Raw genomic sequence first — 19958 nt, forward strand, 5'->3', positions numbered from 1 at the left:
TCTGGGTTATTGTAAACCGGTTGACGAAATCTGCTCACTTTATTCCAATAAGAATGGATTATCCGATGGAGAAGTTGGCTCAGTTGTATGTTGAGAAGATAGTAAGTTTGCATGGTGTTCCAGCTAGTATTGTGTCGGATAGAGATCCGAGATTTACTTCTAAGTTCTGGACAGGATTGCAGGAAGCCTTGGGTACTAAGTTGAGGTTGAGTTCTGCTTATCACCCGCAGACAGATGGTCAGACGGAGAGGACGATTCAATCGTTAGAGGATTTGCTACGAGCTTGTGTATTAGAAAAAGGTGGTGCTTGGGATAGTTATTTACCTTTGGTTGAGTTTACCTACAACAATAGTTATCATTCGAGTATTGGTATGGCTCCGTTTGAAGCATTGTATGGTAGGAGATGTAGAACACCTTTGTGTTGGTACGAATCTGGAGAAAATACGGTGGTTAGACCGGAGATTGTGCAACAAACTACAGAAAAGATCAATATGATTCAGGAAAAGATGAGAGCTTCTCAGAGTCTTCAGAAGAGTTACCATGACAAAAGAAGGAAGGATATTGAATTTAAGGAAGGAGATCATGTATTCATGCGAGTTACTCCGATGACTGGCATTGGGAGAGCTTTGAAGTCGAAGAAGTTAACTCCGTGTTCCATTGGTCCATTTCAGATTACTAAGAAGATTGGAAAGGTTGCTTATCAGGTTGCTTTACCGCCTGCACTCGCTAATTTGCATGATGTGTTCCACGTATCTTAGTTGAGGAAATACATTGCGAATCCGTCTCATGAGATTCAAGTAGATGATATACAGGTGCGAGATAATCTTACTGTAGAGACGTTACCTATGAGGATTGAAGATCGTAAAGTGAAGCAGTTGCGAGGTAAAGATATAGCAACGGTGAAAGTGGTTTGGGGAGGACCAGTCGGTGGAAATGTTACATGGGAGTTAGAGAGCCAGATGAAGGACTCTTACCCGGAACTTTTCGTCTAAGGTATGTTTTCAAGGACGAAAACTCTTTTAGTGGGGGAGAGTTGTAACACCCATAATTTCAGTTTATTAATTTAATTTGGATTTAAATTAAATAATTGGAATTTTAGAATTTAAATTGGATTTAATTGGAAAATGAGGGAGTAAGAGCTATTGGACTTATGGTGTGGTGATAGTAAAAGAGGGGTGCTAATTAGTTAGGCCTTTTACTAAGTTGTGGTTAATTTATTTTTCATAAAATAAGAAAAAGGAACCATTTGGGGGAAAAAAAAGAAGAACACGTGAAAAGAGCAAGAGAAGAGAAAGAGGCAAGAACGTGAAACCGGAAGGAGAGCATTCAAGAAATTCATCGAGGTAAGGGGGGACTCTTCCTTTTAGTATCTCTTATGTGATCTTAGGTGATCTTAGGTGATAGGTAGATTGATGTATGGTTTGGTTCAATTAGATATTGGGATTGTTAGGTTAGGGTGTTATAATTGGATTGAATTGGTGATAATTGTGTGAACTAATTGGTTAATAATGAGTTTGGATGATGTTTTATGGTGTATAATTGAATGTATGATGATTATATGCCTGTATGTGATGTCTGGATTCGTTTTTGGGTGAAAAGGGAGTGAAATCGCAGGGTCTGTCGCAGACTTGGGGTTTGCTGAAATCGCAGGTCCGCTGAGCGAGGGGGGGGGGGGGGGGGGGGGGGGGGGTCCGCTGAGCGGAGGTCCCAACGTAGTTCGCTCCTGTTTGACGTCGCTTGAGGTCCGCTGAGCGGGGGTCTGAAGGATTTCGCTTCTGTCTTGCTCCGCTGAGCGAACCTTGCTGTGTGTGAATTTTTCCAAACTTCAAAATAACGTATCTTTTGATCCGTGAATCATTTCTTAGTGCCGTTTTGGGCGTTGTGCAAGTAATTAAATGTTTTATAAGATGGAAAATGAATATTGGTAATAGCCGACTTTATTTCCTTAAAAACTAGATTTAATTACTTGATGAGAATTGAACATTGTGTGCATATGAGATAGGTGTGACAATGTGTTTGATGTGATGATGAATTGGTTGTGATTTGTTATTATGATTGTGATGGATGCATGACTATTTGAATGATGTTGAAAACATGTACATACTTATTCGGTGATGTGGTGTTGAGATGAGTTGTTCATCGTGATTCGGTGTGTTTTAAGTATGTTATATGTGTTTCATTCATTCATATGCATTGATGTTGGATCCCGGTGATGTTTGGATCGTTGGTGGACATATTTCCCATTGTGTGGAAATTGTGTCGGTGGGCCGTATCTCGATGAGGCGTAGATCGGTTAGGTGGATTGATTCCACGGTTTATTGGTACGACATATATAGTGTCAGTTGTGTCATATGCATTCTGTCATAATATGATTGTATGGATTTCTGTAGTGTGTGTTGTAATCTATTATTGTGTGAATTAATAATGGATGTGAATCTGAATATGTATAATTGGGTGAACGGTATATTATGATGCTTGTTGCTTATGAATTGCATAATATTTACTAATTGAGAATGAGACTCACCCTTACATGTTGTCATTTTCAGATTGAGGAGTAGCGGCATTAGTGCTTGGTGAGGATGACTCATAGAGTTTATCCATTTATGTTGGGTCGTGTCGGTCATGCTCTGATCTGTAACACTGGGGAACGATAGTTATAGAGTTTTTATGAAATTAACCTACTTTATTGGTGTTGGATTATGATTCCATTGGATGTATTTGATAATGTTTCTTATTCCGCTGTGATAAACATAATTACGATTTGGTGAACCGTTTCCTGATGAAGCATGACTAGACCATGATTGGTTTATTTATTTTATATAATTGTGGCACCCTTGTGTTTATGTTTTACTCTGATATAATTGTTTAAAAATTGCCGCGGGGTTTAGAATGGGTGTTACAGATGACAATAACCTTATTGTTTGTTTATTTCCAATCACCTGATTGACATATCCCGGTAACCTTACCAATGACAGTAACCTTATTCTTAGTTTACTTCCAATCACCTGATTGACGTATCCCGGTAACCTTACCGATAACGGTAACCTTACTGTTTGTTTATCCCCAATCACCTGATTGATGTATCCTGGTAACCTTACCGATGATATCAACATTGTTGTTCATTTCACTCATAAAACACATACGTATGCATTACCATATACATATCATTTAGTGCATTCACATACTACAAAAGCCCAGTTTCCGACCCTCGAGTCGTGAGTCTCCAACCCTCGTGTTGCGATTGGTTTGTTTTCCGACCCTCGAGTCGTGAGTTTCCAACCCTCGTGTTGTGATTGGTTCGTTTTCCGACCCTCGAGTCGTGAATGTCCGACCCTCGAGTCGTGAGTTTCTAAACATATCGTTTCCTTTCCGACCCTCGAGTCGTGAATATTTGACATGCTATTTTCTACGACCCTCGAGTCGTGAGTCTCCAAGCAAGTGAATCTTTTTCATATAGGCAAACTTGCTAGAACTATAGCAGGTAAGTCCCTATCTCACAGGTAAGTTTGCTAGAACTATAGCAAATAATTCCTGTTGGTACAGGTGAACTTGTCCAAACCAGGGCAGGGGATCCTATTGGTGCAGGTAAATTTGTCCGAACCAGGGCAAATGACTCCTATTGGTGCAGGTGAACTTGTCCGAACCAGGGCAGGGGATCCTAATGGTGCAGGTAAACTTGTCCGAACCAGGGCAAGTGACTCCTAATGGTGCAGGTAAAGTTGTCTGAAAAAGGGCAAGTGATCCTATTGGTGCAGGTGAAATTTGTCCGAATCAGGGCAAATAATCCTAATGGTGCAGGTGAGCTTGTCATAACTATGACAAGTAATCCTAATGGTGCAGGTAAACTTGTCCGAACCAGGGCAAGTGATCCTATTGGTGCAGGTGAAATTTGTCCGAATCAGGGTAAATAATCCTAATGGTGCAGGTGAGCTTGTCAGAACTATGACAAGTAATCCTATTGGTGCAGGTGAACTTGTCCGAACCAGGGCAAGTGATCCTATTGGTGCAGGTGAAATTGTCTGAATCAGGGCAAATAATCCTATCGGTGCAGGTTATTTTGTCAGAACTATGACAAATGATCCTATTGGTGCAGGTGAGCTTGCTAGAGTCATAGCAAGTGATCCTTTTGGGGTTTCACAAACTACGAGAACTTACTAGAACCATAGTAAGTGGGGTTCACAAACTGCGAAAGCTTGCTAGCGCTATAGCAAGTTAATTATCTTCTACAAAGCAAACAGCGAACCCTCGCTGTTGATAGCTACGCCTATTCATCACGTTAGTCCCTCGGCAGTGATCTACTTCCAGAAATACAAAGGGTTTTACAAAGGGTTTTTCAAAGGGTTTCTCAATTGGGGTTTATTCATCACGTTAGTCCCTCGGCAGTGATCTTCTTCAAGACTACAAAGGGTTTTACAAAGGGTTTTACGACAAGGTTTTCCAAAGGGTTCTTCAATTGGGTTTATCACGTTAGTCCCTCGGCAGTGATCTTCTCCAAAACTTCATCAATAACAAACAAGTGTTTTATTTTTCTTTTCCAAAGTTACTAACATACTTCAACTAACATAACTAACAGTCATGCATCATTCAATTGCGTACCTCATTCATACATAGTGCATATACATACATGGCTCTCATTTATTTTGAGAAGCTCACTGCATCATACATTACATGCATCATAACATTGCATAAAAATAGGGTTGCCTTTTCAGGCCATGCTACAATCAAAGCACCTGGTTCCTTCCAAAAAGCATTTTCTTCATATTATGAAAAAAATGGTATTTACCTTGGGTGGCATCTTTAAGCCCATCTCCCACGGAACTTTTTCCTAACAAATGCAAATTTCAGGGCATTTCAGTGTTCAATCATCTTCTACCTTTAGATCACGATAGGCAGACGTGCCTATCTGACTCTTCAGTTTTAAGAAGATTGAATAGGGGCAGCTATCATACCCCAAAATTTGCCCTCTTCATTTCATCTTCAATGACTCAAGGTTCGAGGGTTTTCTCAAGTCACTCTCTCCTATTCAAAACTAGGGTTTGCATCTTGTCAAAGGAGTTTGAATCTTTAAGGCCTCAAATGGATCTCAAGGTGTCTCATATGTCTCAAGGTATCTCCATGTCGATAGTCAAGCTTCAACTCCAAGGATTGCTCATTCAAATGCTCAGATGATACACAGTCGACTAGTTTGACCTAAAAGTCAACTACAATCAAAATACAATCAAACTTCAAGACTTTTGGTCAACATCAAGTATTTGAGGTTATATCCATCATTTGATCAAAGGTTGATCATGATTCATTAATAAAAACTCAGAAATGAACAAAGTCGAAGGTTCAAATTAGTGTTTTTTATGGGAGAAAGTCAACTCAACTTTGACTGGTCATAACTTTCACATGGAGTATCAAAAACTTCTCAACCAAAGCCTATTTTGAAGGAAATTCGATTCTCTTTAACTTTGTCTCTCACAAGCCAAGGCCAGAAATGCTTCATTTGAGAGATATGGTCAAGGAGATTATAGGTCCTCCAAAAAAGTCAACAAAAACACCTTTTGGGTCAAAGCTCATAACTTGAGCATGGAAGCTTCAATTGAGATGAAACCAAAAGGGTTATTTAGAGGGCTCTTTAAGATTTCCAAAGAGTCCTAGAATGCTTCCATGTGATAAAAATTGAGAGAGATATGTTTGGTAGAAGTTGGTTGATATTTGAGAAAAGCTTGAAACCCTAAGTGATGGAAATTGCATTTTTTACTCATGGGCCTAAATTTCTTTGATTCAAACTTATTTCTAAAGTATCCAAGAACCTCTCAAGCCCAATGGCACTTCTTATTTTATTTTATTTTAATTATTTTTGGATTAATTCAATTTAATTCAATATTAATTAAAACAAAATGTAAAATCAAATCAAAAAAGGAAAGGCCTATTATTCAGCATTCTTGAGGTCCAAGATACTCATAAATAAGGGAAAAAATCAAAATATATGATTGGGAGAAGATTGATACAAAAGTGGAAGCTTTAGCTGCAAATTTTGAAAGATTGAAAATCCAATATTTTCTACATTGAATGCGATATATTTGTACACAAGTTTCAACCCTAATTGAGTCCATATATATACTAAAACACTCAGAAGGAGAGGGCGGACGAAAATTGGCAAGAGGAAAGAGGGTTCTCAAAGTGACAAAAGTCAAGAAACTAGGGCATGATATAAAACTCTCTTCCGCAAGTTTCAGTGAGTCCAAAGCACTCCATCATCATCCTTAGGTTCCCAGGAGTGCAGCCATATTATCTTTGAAGGTCAGAATATCTCAGATTGTCCGCTCCAAGGTTACACCGTTTTGGTAAAAATTTTGAATCTCAAACTCTTCATGCGCCTAATATAAATCAATAATGATGGTATATATGTGTTCATAATGATTAAAGGAACATTTTTGACGCATTGTTTGTGAGTTTGCGCACAGGAACGAGAACCTACCATGGTTAGGGCATGGAGGTCTCTCTCTTTGTTTTAGTGGTTGCAGTCGTTTTTAAGCCAAACAAATAGCACCATTGAACTCAGGAGATGATATTTAGGGGATCTGGGCCTTCACGTTATTTGGATTCACGCGTTTTTTTTAGTATTGATTTTGTAGGAATTCGAAGGAAATATTTGCAGGTGAATCCGCAGCTATGGCCAAAGCTAAATCCGCAGGAATTCGAAGGAAATATTAGTAGACTGGGGGTGGGCGACTATGCGTGGCTTATTGTAATTCGTTGGTCAAAATTTCATACTCTCTCTTCAATCCAATTGGCTGGTCAAAGTTTCTCCCTCTATTCACATTGGATGTGTGCGCAGCTGAGTGCGGCCCGATTGACTATTCATTTGAATTCCATATTTAATATTGTTTTTTTTCTTAATAATGAATGGAATTGGGAAGGTAAACAACAAAAACGACTGGTACAGATGGCAAGCAAGAATCATGGATGACTTAATGGGCGCGAGTTCTACCCTCAGCCCAGACAATATTTTGATTAATTTTCTTTGCAGGGTCACACTCTCAGATCTGGTGTACACAACCCACGCGTACTTACGATGCACTCTCAGTTCACTACCACTGGATCTCCTACAATTCAGATCTAATGCACACAAAACTGAAGGTTTACCATGCACCCTCAAGACTTCAATGTACAAGATTAAAACCAGGTTCTATACAATTTTTTTTATTTATTCATTTGTTTTATTTATTTATTATTCAGATTAAATGATAATTATTTATATATTTGATTTAATTAATTTATTTAATTAGGATTAGAAATTAAAATTAGATTAGGTTAATGACTAGGGTTAGGATTTTTCCCGATTATCTCGATCATTCGATTTAATTAATTTTAATCTAACTTTAATTATAAAAACCCTAGGAATTGTTATCAATGCATTAGGGTTTGCCCAATCCCATTGAACATTTGGCAGAACATTAACTCTAATTCTACTGGTCCTTGGCTAATTTTCTCCTCGATTCGATCATACCTAATGATCGCATTGGCGAGAAATAAAATAATAAAATACTATAAGGAAATTCGTTATCGTGTAATAATCAAACCTATTGATTATGAGGGATAACGATAAATTATCAATAATTAAAACAAATTTTATTTGCTATTTGTGATAATCGAATCTATCGATTAGAATGGTTAGCAATCCTTCCTTCAATCCGTTAACTATGGTGATCAAACCTATTGATCATCGCAACTAACGATAACATATTAAATCAGGGTTGTATGCCTAAATCTTAAAACACTCCTTCAAACTACGGATTTTCATCACTTCGATCAGGCAACTCAAAATGCCTTGCAAACCACAAAATTCAAAACTACGATAAGGTAACTCAAAATACCTTCAAACAACTTCATATCAAATTCTAAGGCGTACAACCCTGCCCCGAACTACGTTGACTCTGATTCTCCCTAAGGAGATACATAGGCACTTGGTAACAAGGCGAGTCCCCTTCCCCAAAACCTCAATTCAGTCAAATCTCACTTTTCACCATATTCACTTCTTTAGCTATTAAACCTTAACATTTTTAGCCATAAACCTCACAACGCTCTTAAGCTACAAACCTTAAACACAAAACCTTAGGAAAGGGTTAAGGGTGCCTAACACCTTCCCTTGACCTGATTATAATAACTTACCCAGATTTCTTAACTGCGTAGGGTTTCCTATTCGCCATGGTAGAATAGGTGGCGACTCTAAAAGTCTATATTTTTAGGGCAGGTTGCGACAATATGGATTGAGCAACCAGTGTCAAGGTACCAATCTTCTTTTGCAGGCATTCTTAGAGAGGTATGTGCTACTAGAGCCACATTCTTAGCCACCCACGATTGCTCTCTGTTACATGTATCATATTCATATTTGGCTTGATGATATTGGTCTGGATATCCAAATAGTCTGAAACAGAATGGCTTTATGTGACCAAATCTTCCATAGTGATGACACCTCCATTTTTGGAATTTGTTCTTTGAATGCCTCCTTCTTCTGTTTCCTTGATGTTGTGACATTGAAGCTGACATCTGGTTGGTCACACAAGTCTCGAGCTTTGCTCTCCTGAACCCAAAGATGAATTCCTATTTAGCCACAAATCCCACTCCGGACATGTCTCCTGTTCTTTGTCCATACTCCAGAATTTCTTCTAGAGTATCAGTTCCATTGTTCAGCATTTTGAACGACTTGGTCATTTAATCAAGTTAGTAGTTCAACATGCTTACTTCATTACTGAGAGAGTCTATAGTTTCAAGATGTTTATTCTTCTCAGTTTCTAGCTCTTTTATGATTTTCACTTGCTTCTCCACTTGTTTGCAGACTTCAGCATTCTTCGTAATCAGCTTCTTGTATGAGGCAGCAAGTTCATCAAAGGTTAGCTCATCATCACTAGAATCATCATCAGATTCATAGATTCTTATTGGAACTGTGACATGTCTTGCAGTTTTTTCTTCTGAACCGGAGTCTTCATCAGACCAAGTGACAAACAATCCTTTCTTTTGCTCCTTATGGTAGGTAGGACATTTAGCTCTTATGTGTCCAAATCCTTCACATCCATGACACTGAACCCCTTTCCCTTGATTGGGCTTCACCTTAGTTTTGAATCTTTTGTTTGAGTCATAAGTCTGGCTGATGTCATTGAAAGTGTTCTTGACATTGGGTCTGGACCTCTGATCAACCCTTTAAATAAGTCTGTTGAATTGTTTTCCAAGCATGGCTATGGCTTCTGATAGATTTTCATCACTTCCACCATTGCTTTCTCTTGAATTATCATTTGTGTTGGTGACAAAAGATATGCTTTTGTTCTTCTTTTCAACAGGCTCACAGATGCTCGACTCAAAGGTTTGTAGAGACCTAATGAGTTCGTCCAGCTTCATGTTGCTGATGTCTTGGGCTTCCTCTATGGCAGTCACCTTCATATCAAATCACTTAGGAAGTGATTTGAGGATCTTTCTTACCAATTTTTCCTCAGTCATTTTTTCTCGTAAGGCTCCTGAGTTGTTTGAAATCTCAAGAACATTCATATAAAATTCATAAATGGTTCCATCCTCTCTCATCCCTAGATTTTCAAACTTAGTGGTAAGCATTTGAAGTCTTGACATCTTTACCTTTGATGTGCCTTCATGTGCTATTTTTAGAATATCCTAAGCTTCTTTAGCTAGCTCACAGTGTTGCACAAGCCTGAATATGTTCTTGTCAATCCCATTGAATAAGGCACTTAGGGCCTTGGAATTGCCCAACGCTAGCTCTTCTTCAGCTTTGCTCCATTAAGTTTCAGGAATTAGAACCGTGGTTCCATCTTCCATAATCTTCTTAGGATGCTTCCATCCGCTTTCCACAGCTCTCTAGGCCTTGCTGTTGTTATACCCTAATTTTGACCCCCCCTGAGATGTCACATCACCAAACTTTTCATCAAATTCAAAATAGATACTCAGAGCAGTCACTTATGCATCTGGTACTTAATCGAGGATGTTCAAGGACAAAAGAGCTCAGGCAAAGGATCAATCAATAAAAGGATTATTCTCCAATACAATCATAAGATTCAAAAGATTCATTCTATTCACCTATGATTGATTAGACACCAGTCATGAAGACTTAGGTTTGCTCAGTTCACCAGGCTAGGGTTTTAAGCCCAACAAGGCTTAAAATCAGGGACCACATTTGGGAAACCCTAAGGAGCTTCAGGACATAAATCAAATGGTTCAATCATCTTTAAAAGAATCATATGAAAATATCCATTGGGCATCACATTTCAATTCAAGATCTACAGTCAAAAATTTCATCTGGTCGACAATTAGGGTTTCAGACCTAATTCACTTAGACAATTGACTTTTAATCAGGACATGGATCCACAACTCAAAAAATGGCTCAAGGACTTCTATTACCTCAATATATTCCATTCATATCATCCATTTGAGGAGAAGAGCTTGATTCAACACAAAAGTCCAAAATTTCACTTCATCTAGAAAAAGTCAATTGTACAAGATCACCTTTGACTTTTAGGGTTTTTGGTCAAACCATGACTTTTAAGGACCAATATCATCAATATATGATTATTAAAGTCATTTGGCCAAAGAAAATCAAGAAAATTCATTAAAGATCAAAAAGTCAACAAAAAGTCAAACTAAGTGCATTTTGACCTAGTTCATGGATCTCAAAATTTCACCTACACAACTCAAAAAACTTCCAACATGAAAGTTGTAGATCTCATGAAATAAAAAAACTTCTTACATTGCAACTTTTTTCAAGAGATCAATCATTTGAGAGATTTAGGCTTTAGAAGTTATAGAACATAAAAACTTAGAAAAATTCTAAGTGTTTTTGACCTAGTTTTCTCAAAACTTCAAGCCCATTTTTCACAAATTTCCCAAATGATTTTTAAGAAAGTCCAAACTAATGAATTGAAGTATATGTCAAGGGCTTTCCAAATTGTGTTCAACCTTCTCAAAATTCTTTTTGAGCTAGGAGTTATGATTGTCCAAAGTTAAGCCCATGGAGTAAAATTTCAAGACATGACCACTTTGATTTTGACCAAATTATGCAAATGCCTATACTAATTGGTACCTCTAAACTTCAGAAACATCATAAAGGATAGGAGAGGATCAAATGCATCATCTCAAAGAGATTGAAGAATATTCAAAAAATTCAATGCCATGTGATTAAGTAATCATTACAAAGTGGAATATTGGTGAATCATCAAGGAATCTTCTCCTAAGCCAATTAGAAGCTATTCTGCAACAGAATTGTCCCCTAGGATCATACAAGATCAATGGTTGGGGGAGCTAGCTCGAAAATCCATCATTGCATATGTGATATTTTCAAAATTTCTTCATAGCTAAGAAACTAAGTTAACTTCACTAAGCAAGCTCTCTATATCCAAATGCTCTGAACCTTTTGCCTATAAATAGAAGAGCCCTCCTTAGTAATAAGGACACCAAAGCAACTCCAATTCTTGCTTTCTCCTTCTCTCCCTCTTGCTTATGGTTTTCAAGAGTTCTTTGGCAAGAAGAATCGAATTCTTCAAACCAGAGCTTTTCTTTTGAAAGTAAGCTTTCTAACATCTCAAGGAGGTTCATTAGAAGTGATCCAAGCACATGGATCACTTCTGTAAGTGCAAGAACATCATATTCACTTTCACTTTGGAGCAAAGTCAGTTGGAGGCCTGTAAATCAATTCAGAGGGTGTCAATCAAGTCCAAGCATTCAAACACGTTCCATAGAGTGTAGTGAAGCTATCCAGATGGTTGCAACCCATCTGTAAGTGCAGAATCACCATCCTCCATATTCACTTGAAGCTCATATCGAGGGTGTCGAGTAGGGCAATTCTGAAGCATTCAAGTTGCAATAAGCATTCAGTTAGCATCACTGAGCCCCCAGGAAGCTTTTAGGATCATTCAGCCATAGCCAGAAGTCCTCCACCATAGCCATCGACCTCCATTTTCAGAGGTATTTTTTCAAACTCTAACACTCATATTTAAGTACTCTTCTTGATATATCTCGATACCAGTTTGTTTAGCATCTTCAGAGGATTAAAAACCCTCTATCATCATTCATTTATTCATCTTCATCATCATTTAATTTTAAAATTAGGGTTTGTGTGTTCTTCGTGTTCATACTGAAATTCTTTAGTTACACTTAGAGTAAATAAATTCTATGTCCATAGTCGTGTTCCTCGTCCAAAAACGAGCAAGATTGATGTTTACATCATACCATTTGGTTGAAAAACAGAGAGTTAGAAATTCAAATTTTTTCGAGCTCAAGGAAGAAGACGACCATGGTGCGCGCGTATTTTTGAATTTTCTGGTCATTTTTAAAATATTATGTTTTGTTTGTATCCATTATACAAACCACGCACGTGGTTCAGTTGGTGGAGCTTTTGAATGTTGGATACAAGGGCGTGGGTTCGAACCTTGCTAGGACCAAAAACCAATTTTTTACCACTTTCCTTCTCTAATTTCTTCATAACTTACACCATTTAATTCACCTATCAAATTAATTCATTTTAACTTCATTTTTCACACACTTGTCAATTAATATATCTATTTTATGAATAATCAAAAAAATCACAAAAATATTATTTATTTTAAGTGTTTTAATTAGGTTTAAAATTGTGTGTTTTTAATTATTTTTAAATACTTTAAAAATACATTTTCATTTGTTTTTTTTACCTAACCATTTTGTGAATAATTTTGTGATAAAACCCTAGTCATTTAGGTCTTAATTAGGTATAGATTTTGTCTTTACCTTAATTAAGTTGACTTTTGTCAATTTTCAAAACTGTTTTCAAACTTCAATTAAACAGACGATCAAGGTTTTCAGACAACAAAACCTTGTATCATCTCAAATCATCATTCAACTGTTTCTCATAAACAGTAAATAATCTTTGGGCCTCTAATAGAGTGTAAGACCCAACACCTTTTTGCTTTTCTTATTTTGTTTTCAAAAACTGTATTTACAAAGTCTTTCTGTTTTCAAAACATTCTTCTGGTATTTGAAGGGCATTATTCCCGGTGAAACTCTCCACATACCTATGTGACCTATGTCAATCTTCACTTCTTCTGTTTTCAAGGACCTTTAACTGTTTATCATATATATTCAACTGTTATCAATAAACAACAAAATTGCTGGTGAGGCTTTGTATATACTTCTTCAAAGGCCTCCACTCCATCCAGGTTAGGCTTTACAAGCTTTCAATTTACAGTCTTTATTTAAATTACTGCCAAATATAAACTGTTTATATATTAGGACTACGTCTGAGTGTAAACCTTAGGACAGTTAAACTATATATATACTATAGGACTATGGCCTAGGATTGAGAATGTCTTCCCGGTGAAGGCTCTTTCCTAATTAGAGATCTTTAGTACAAACCCTCAAGATGAATTATTCCTGGTGAAACATCTTGAAAAAGCCTTAGAACCCAAAACTAGGACACATCCACCCAAGAGGAATTATTCTCGGTGAAACCTCTTACCCATTTGCTTAGAGCCAAAATAAGTTCAAAACGACATAGATTTCTCTTGTGCTATAACAAGGACCCTCGATGACCCTCGATTAGCCTCCTCTTGGGCTTTGTACAAGGACCCACAGGCTTCTTAAAAGCATTCCCAGCTTCCTCTTGAGCTTGTATACAAGGACCCATCAGGTTTCTTATAAACATAGGAACAGGTCTTTAGTCACCTTTTAGCTTACCTTGGTGAGTTTCTTCTATTCTTAAAATCAGACTTTAAACAAGCTAAGAATGTCTCAATCTCAGTATTGAGTACACCTTTTGGAATGAGACACATGGCCAGTCTCTGTCACCCTTATCAATGATTTTTCTCCTTAGCAGAGTCTAGGTTCCATAGTTGTCTATCCTCAGTCAGTGTCAGCCTTAATCTTTGGCTTTAAACAAGAAGTCTCAAATAGTTAATCTTTTTGCCATCATTCAAAAACCCCTGGAAAGGGTTAGCCTCCATTCATTCCTTCATTTTAACAAAAACCCCTAGAAAGGGTCAGCCTCCAAAATCACTCCTTTAAATCTAAATTCCCTGGAAAGGGTTAGCTTCCAAAAATTAAACTTTCAAAAGATAATTTCACCAATTGAGTCAAAACCCCTGGAAAGGGTTAGCCTCCAAAATTAGTTCTCTAAAGTCATAATTCCCTGGAAAGGGTTAGCTTCCAAAATTAAGCTTTTAAAAGACAAATTCCCCAGTAGAGTCCATCTTCAAACCTGAGTCTTTCATTCATCAATTCCTGTTTAACAAAAAACATAATCCTCATTAGGGTTAGTCTTTAGGATAATCCTCAATAGAGTAATCCCCTCAGAGTCAAAAGATCCCACATTGGTAGATCTTTCCCCATTAAAAGAGTCAGCCTCAACCTTGGGCTTTGTACAAGGCACACACTCCCTTTAGAGTCAAAATCTTACTCATAGGTATTCCCCTATTCAGAGTCAGCCATAACCTTAGGCTTTGTACAAGGCATATAATAGAGTCTCCCCAGTGAGTTCTTCAATATCAAGTAGCCACAACCTTGGGCTTTGTACAAGGCAGATAAACCACATTTCCTGTGTCAAAAAGATTCCTAACCTTTAAGATCTTTTCCCTATAGAGTCATCAATATTCAGTTTCCTCGATAGTTAGCCACAACCTTGGGCTTCATACAAGGCAGAAAATAATATACTCCCTAGCAAGAGTCTGCCACAATTCTGGGCTTTGTACAAAACACCAAATAAAATCCATCAAATAAACACTCTCCAACTAAAGTCAGCCTCAATTCTGGGCTTTGTACCGAACACAAAACTTCTTAGTTTAAGCTAATCCCCAGTGAAGTCATCTCCCAAAGTCAATAAAAAACAATCATAAAGCCTCAAGCATGGGCCTCATACAAGCCAGCAAAAAATCAAATCTTTCAAACAGTAGATAGACATAGCTTATCTCTATAGAGAGATATTTCTCCTATCTCACCACAAACAATCATTTCAAACAAATAATCATTTCAAACATTCTCCCATTTAGGACTCGTGAAAGACATGATCTGGCACACACCCAGACTTGTACAACTTTCCCTAATTTGGTCGAGAAGCTTTCATTTAAGAGACACGTGACTGACATACTTGATCAACCATGTAGGGTCCCTCTCTTAATGAAATAAACTCATCTTTTCTGTCACTTTTTTAATGTTTGTGGTGGAATAGTAGAAATACCTCTCTATAAAGAAGATTTCATGTCTCTTTACTGTAAACAGAGATTTAATTCAAGCTTCAACCTTGAACTTCAAGCAAGGCACCCAAAAACAATTAATTTCCCTAATTAGTTCTCCGAACTACAAAAAGCTCTGACTTCCATTAGGGATATGTAGGCATGAGGTTCACGAGGAATCTCAGCGAGCTAATAAAAAACCAAAAATAGTCAGTCTGTCTGTCTTTTTAAATTAATTCAATTCCTTCTCATAACACAAAGGAGAAACTTTCCCAATCATTCAGCAACAAACACAAACACATAGACACAGAGAAGGTTCCCGTAGAGTACTACAGATATGTAGGGTGCTTAAAACCTTCCCTATGTATAACCGACCTCCCGGACTCCAGAATTTCTAGTCTAGGTGAATCCCCACACTTAGCAAACTCCTAAGGTTTATTTGAGATCTTTTTCCCCTTCCTCCTCGTAGGATAATTAAAAAGTTCGTGTGTTATCGTAGGAAGAACTGAAACAAAATTCCTCCCGCCACGGGCGCATTCTCCTTCCAAATTCTGCACGAAGGGTTTAGCGTGCCGTCCTCCCAAGTGAAACGGGGAGGTAAAAAAAACGACACCACAGAAAAATGGCGACTCTGGTGGGTAAAGTAATAACCTTGGTTTTTTCATCCAAACCAATGGTTGACCTGTCCTGGTCCAGCCCCTAATGAGGAATTAGGGATGCCAAATTCCCCCTCAAACAAGAGAGGTCCTGCCTAACCTATGTGTCATATCATGTGTTTGCTGCATATATATTTGTTTATTTTGTTTTTTCTGTATCGGGAAAGGGCTTGATTCCCCCTTGTGGTGAGAAATCCTATACCCGGATTTGAGTGCAACATAGGATAGGATGGAGGATGTCTTCCCGGTGAAGACCCTATAATCTTGGTTCCCAAATCTACTCTTGGGATTTGCCTGGCTGGTTGTGATTAACTGCGCCAATGCATTCCGAGACTGATTTGTACCAGGAGGACCTAGAAACACATTAACCCCACTTAAAGCCTTTTTAGGACGTAGAGCGGTGATTACGAAAGTAATTGTCACGCATATACTACACTCAGAGAAAACTCTCTTATAGATACCAGTCAATGTATCTTTAAGATTGAGCAAAAGCTCTGAGACCCCTAGAACCCGTTCTACAGGTAAAAAAATCCTTATCCTTAGTTTACCCTGGGACGAGGTTTACGATGTGACTCCATGACCACTATACCCTTCTACGCCATGTTTGTTTAAAAACTCTTGTGTGCGCATTCATGCATTCATACATCATAAAAACTAGAAACCAAAGAGTCTTTTTCGAGTCGTTTTTCAAGGAAACTAAATAACGAACGCTTGAACTTCATAGAAAGAGAGAAACGGAGAAAGGAATTAAGGATCTATACCATGGATTACGGAAGAAAGAGAGCTAGGAAATACACCTTCAAAATTCCTAAGGTCGAGGAATTGGAAAAGCTCGGAAAACTGGTGGTCAACCCCCAGGCTTTCAAGGAGAAGTATCGAAAACTTCTGCCTCTTCTCAATACCAACATTGTGGATGGGATCCTTCCCACATTGGTACAGTTTTACGATTCAACGTATCACTGTTTCACCTTTCCAGATTATCAACTCATGCCTACGTTGGAGGAGTACTCTCGTCTGATTGGAATACCCTTGTACGCACAAGATCCGTACTCCGGTTTGGAAAAGAATCCTGACGACATCATCATTACTGCAACTACTCCCTTAAACGTAGTCGACGTCAGAACTCATATGGTGAGTAAAGGAGGAATTCAAGGATTTCCCTCCAAGTTTCTATTGGATCAAGCTCGGTATTTCGTCAGCATCCAAGATATGAGCGCTTTTGAGGACATCTTGGCATTGCTTATCTACGGATTGTTTTGTTTCCTAACATTGACAACTTTGTCGACATCACCGCAATTAAGATCTTCTTAATTGGAAATCCAGTTCCAACCTTGCTGGCGGATGCTTATCACTCTATGCATTCAAGAAACCTACAGCGAGGAGGATTAATCACATGCTGTGTACCGTTGTTATACGAATGGTTCATCTCGCACCTGCCAAAGTCTAGCACTTTATGGAACATGAGGGACGGCCTTCACTGGTCACAGAAAATCATGTCCCTCACTCATTCGGACATTGATTGGTGTAGTCTTGACAACGACGAAACCAAGATCATCTTCAGTTGTGGAAGTTATCCCAATGTACCCCTTATTGGAACTAAGGGAGGAATCAGTTATAATCCAGCTTTAACCCGTCGTCAATACGGCTATCCCATGAAAAATATACCAAGTAGTATTCAATTGGAGGGTCTGTTCTTCAAGAACATCGACGATCAAGGTAACATGCTGAAGAAGGAAATTGTCCAAGCCTGGCGTCTTGTTCACACGAAAGGGAGAAGATTGTTAGGAAAACATCTTTGCATCTCCTTGGATCCTTACCTTCAATAGGTACGCGTCAGGGCATTCAAGGTCAGGATGCCATATCAACGTCAAGAACCTATTCCCCTAAGGGAACCAATTTTCCTTTTCTCCACCGATGTTGAAAAACTACAAAAAGCATTAACCAAGGTGTGTGAAGAAAGGAATGCTTGGAGAAACAAGTATCGAATCGTCAACACGGAAAATGTTGAGATTCAGAACATCCTAAGAAGGAAGGATGACTTACTAGAAGTACTCGATCGATAAGTGACCCAATCGTCACTTTCTCATCATATCCCTCCTGCTTCCTGGATCATCGATCAACTCACGTCAGAGAACGCTCAGCTCAAGAAACAGAAGAAAATGTTAGAACGTAAAGTCGGCTCTTCGTCAAAGTTTTAGAGTCCTTTCTCTCTGTTTCTCTGTATTTCCCTTTTCAAAGTGTATAAAAAACAGTGTTTTCGCTTAATCAATAAAAAGTTTGATGTTTCATAACGTAATTATGGTGTTTCCTTGAAAATTATTAACTTGAATACACATCATGAATCGCTTTAGTCGTACGCACTGACACGAGAATTGTCGCGGTTCTAATCGTCACTTTCCTTTCTCTAGAAAGAGAGGAGGAGAAGGAGGTGAAGGAAGATATTCAAGCTGTCTCATTCATACAACACTCGTTCAAGTCGCAAGAAAAGAATGGAAGACTTAGAACAAGAGAATGGAGAACTCAGAGAAGAGGTCACTACTCTCAAAGAATCTGTTGAAAGGCTCAACAGTATGGTAGAAGCCTTGGTAGTTGCACAGAGTCGACCAACACCAGAAGAACCACAAAGGACTGTGGTTTCCGAGATTGTTTCTACTCCTATTCCTCAGTATAGCATGCCACCCAACCGACCTTGGGGCATGCCGTATAACTTTATTCCAGACGGGTACATACCCCCGGTTTCTGAAGTTCCAAGAGTCACAATGGATATGCATCCACCGGAGGGTTACAGACCTCTGGAAATTGAAGTTCCAAGAGCAACAGCAATGGGTTACGCACAACAGAATGCTGAGATTCCAAGATCTCCTGTCATGGCTTCTCCACAGCCCATTATGCATACTTTTCCTCCGCCGGGCGGACAAGTATATCATCACGCTCCCAGTGAGGATGCTGGCGTGTATGAAAGATTGGACGAGTTCCAGGAACAGTTTCTGAAAAATGCAGAAGGAACTCAAGACTCTCCGAGGATAATATCTATTTGGAAAGAATGCTGCAGACCTTTGTCTATTTCCAAATGTTAAGATTCCTCACAAATTCAAAGTACTAGATTTCGAGAAGTACAAAGGGAATACATGCCCACAATGTCACCTCGTGATGTACGCTCGAAGGATGTCAACTCAGACTGATAATCAATAATTGCCCATCCATTATTTTCAAGACAGCCTGACTGGTGCTGCACTTAAATGGTACATGAACTTGGACAGTTCAGAGATTCGTACTTTTCGAGACCTCGGGGAGGCCTTCGTTAAACAGTATAAGTACAATCTGGATATGGCTCCCGACAGAGATCAACTCCGGGCCATGACTCAAAAGGATAAAGAGAGCTTCAAAGAATACGCTCAGAGATGGCGTGAAGTTGCTGCTCAAATTTGTCCTCCTATTGAAGAAAAAGAAATGACAAAAATCTATCTCAAGACTTTGAGTCCATTTTACTACGGACGAATGGTCGCAAGTGCACCCAGTGACTTTGCCGAGATGGTAAACATGGACGTACGTCTAGAAGAAGCAGTTCGAGAAGGACGCTTGAACAAAGAACCAGAATCTTCTATTGGTCCAAGGAAGTACGGAAGTTCTTTCCATAAGAAAAAAGATCAAGAGGTCAGCAATGTCTTGCACAAAGCTAGAAAGAAGTTTCCACCTCAAATTGCTACAGTAACTCCGGTTGTTAACTCAGCGCCAGCTTATCAACCTCAGGTTTCTCAACAACCACTTCAACAAAGGTCACAACAACCTCAGCAATAGGTTCGACCTCCAAATTTCAACAACAATCGGGCTCCAAGGTATCCTCCCTTTGACCCAGTACCAATGCCATATGCGGAATTGTTTCCAACGCTACTGGCCAAAGGACTCATTCAGACAAAGAGTCCTCCAAATCCTGCAAATGAATCTTCACCATGGTTTAAGGCTGACCAATCTTGTCCTTATCATCAGGGGGCACCAGGTCACAACATTGGGAGTTGTCTCAATTTCGAGATCGACGTCCAAAGATTAGTGAAAAGCGGAATGCTATCCTTCAAAGATACTAATCCTAACGTCCAAGCAAATCCTTTGCCGCAGCACA

The sequence above is a fragment of the Vicia villosa genome, unplaced genomic scaffold (genome assembly GCF_029867415.1).
Source record: "Vicia villosa cultivar HV-30 ecotype Madison, WI unplaced genomic scaffold, Vvil1.0 ctg.001163F_1_1, whole genome shotgun sequence".
NCBI classification, from domain to species: domain Eukaryota; kingdom Viridiplantae; phylum Streptophyta; class Magnoliopsida; order Fabales; family Fabaceae; genus Vicia; species Vicia villosa.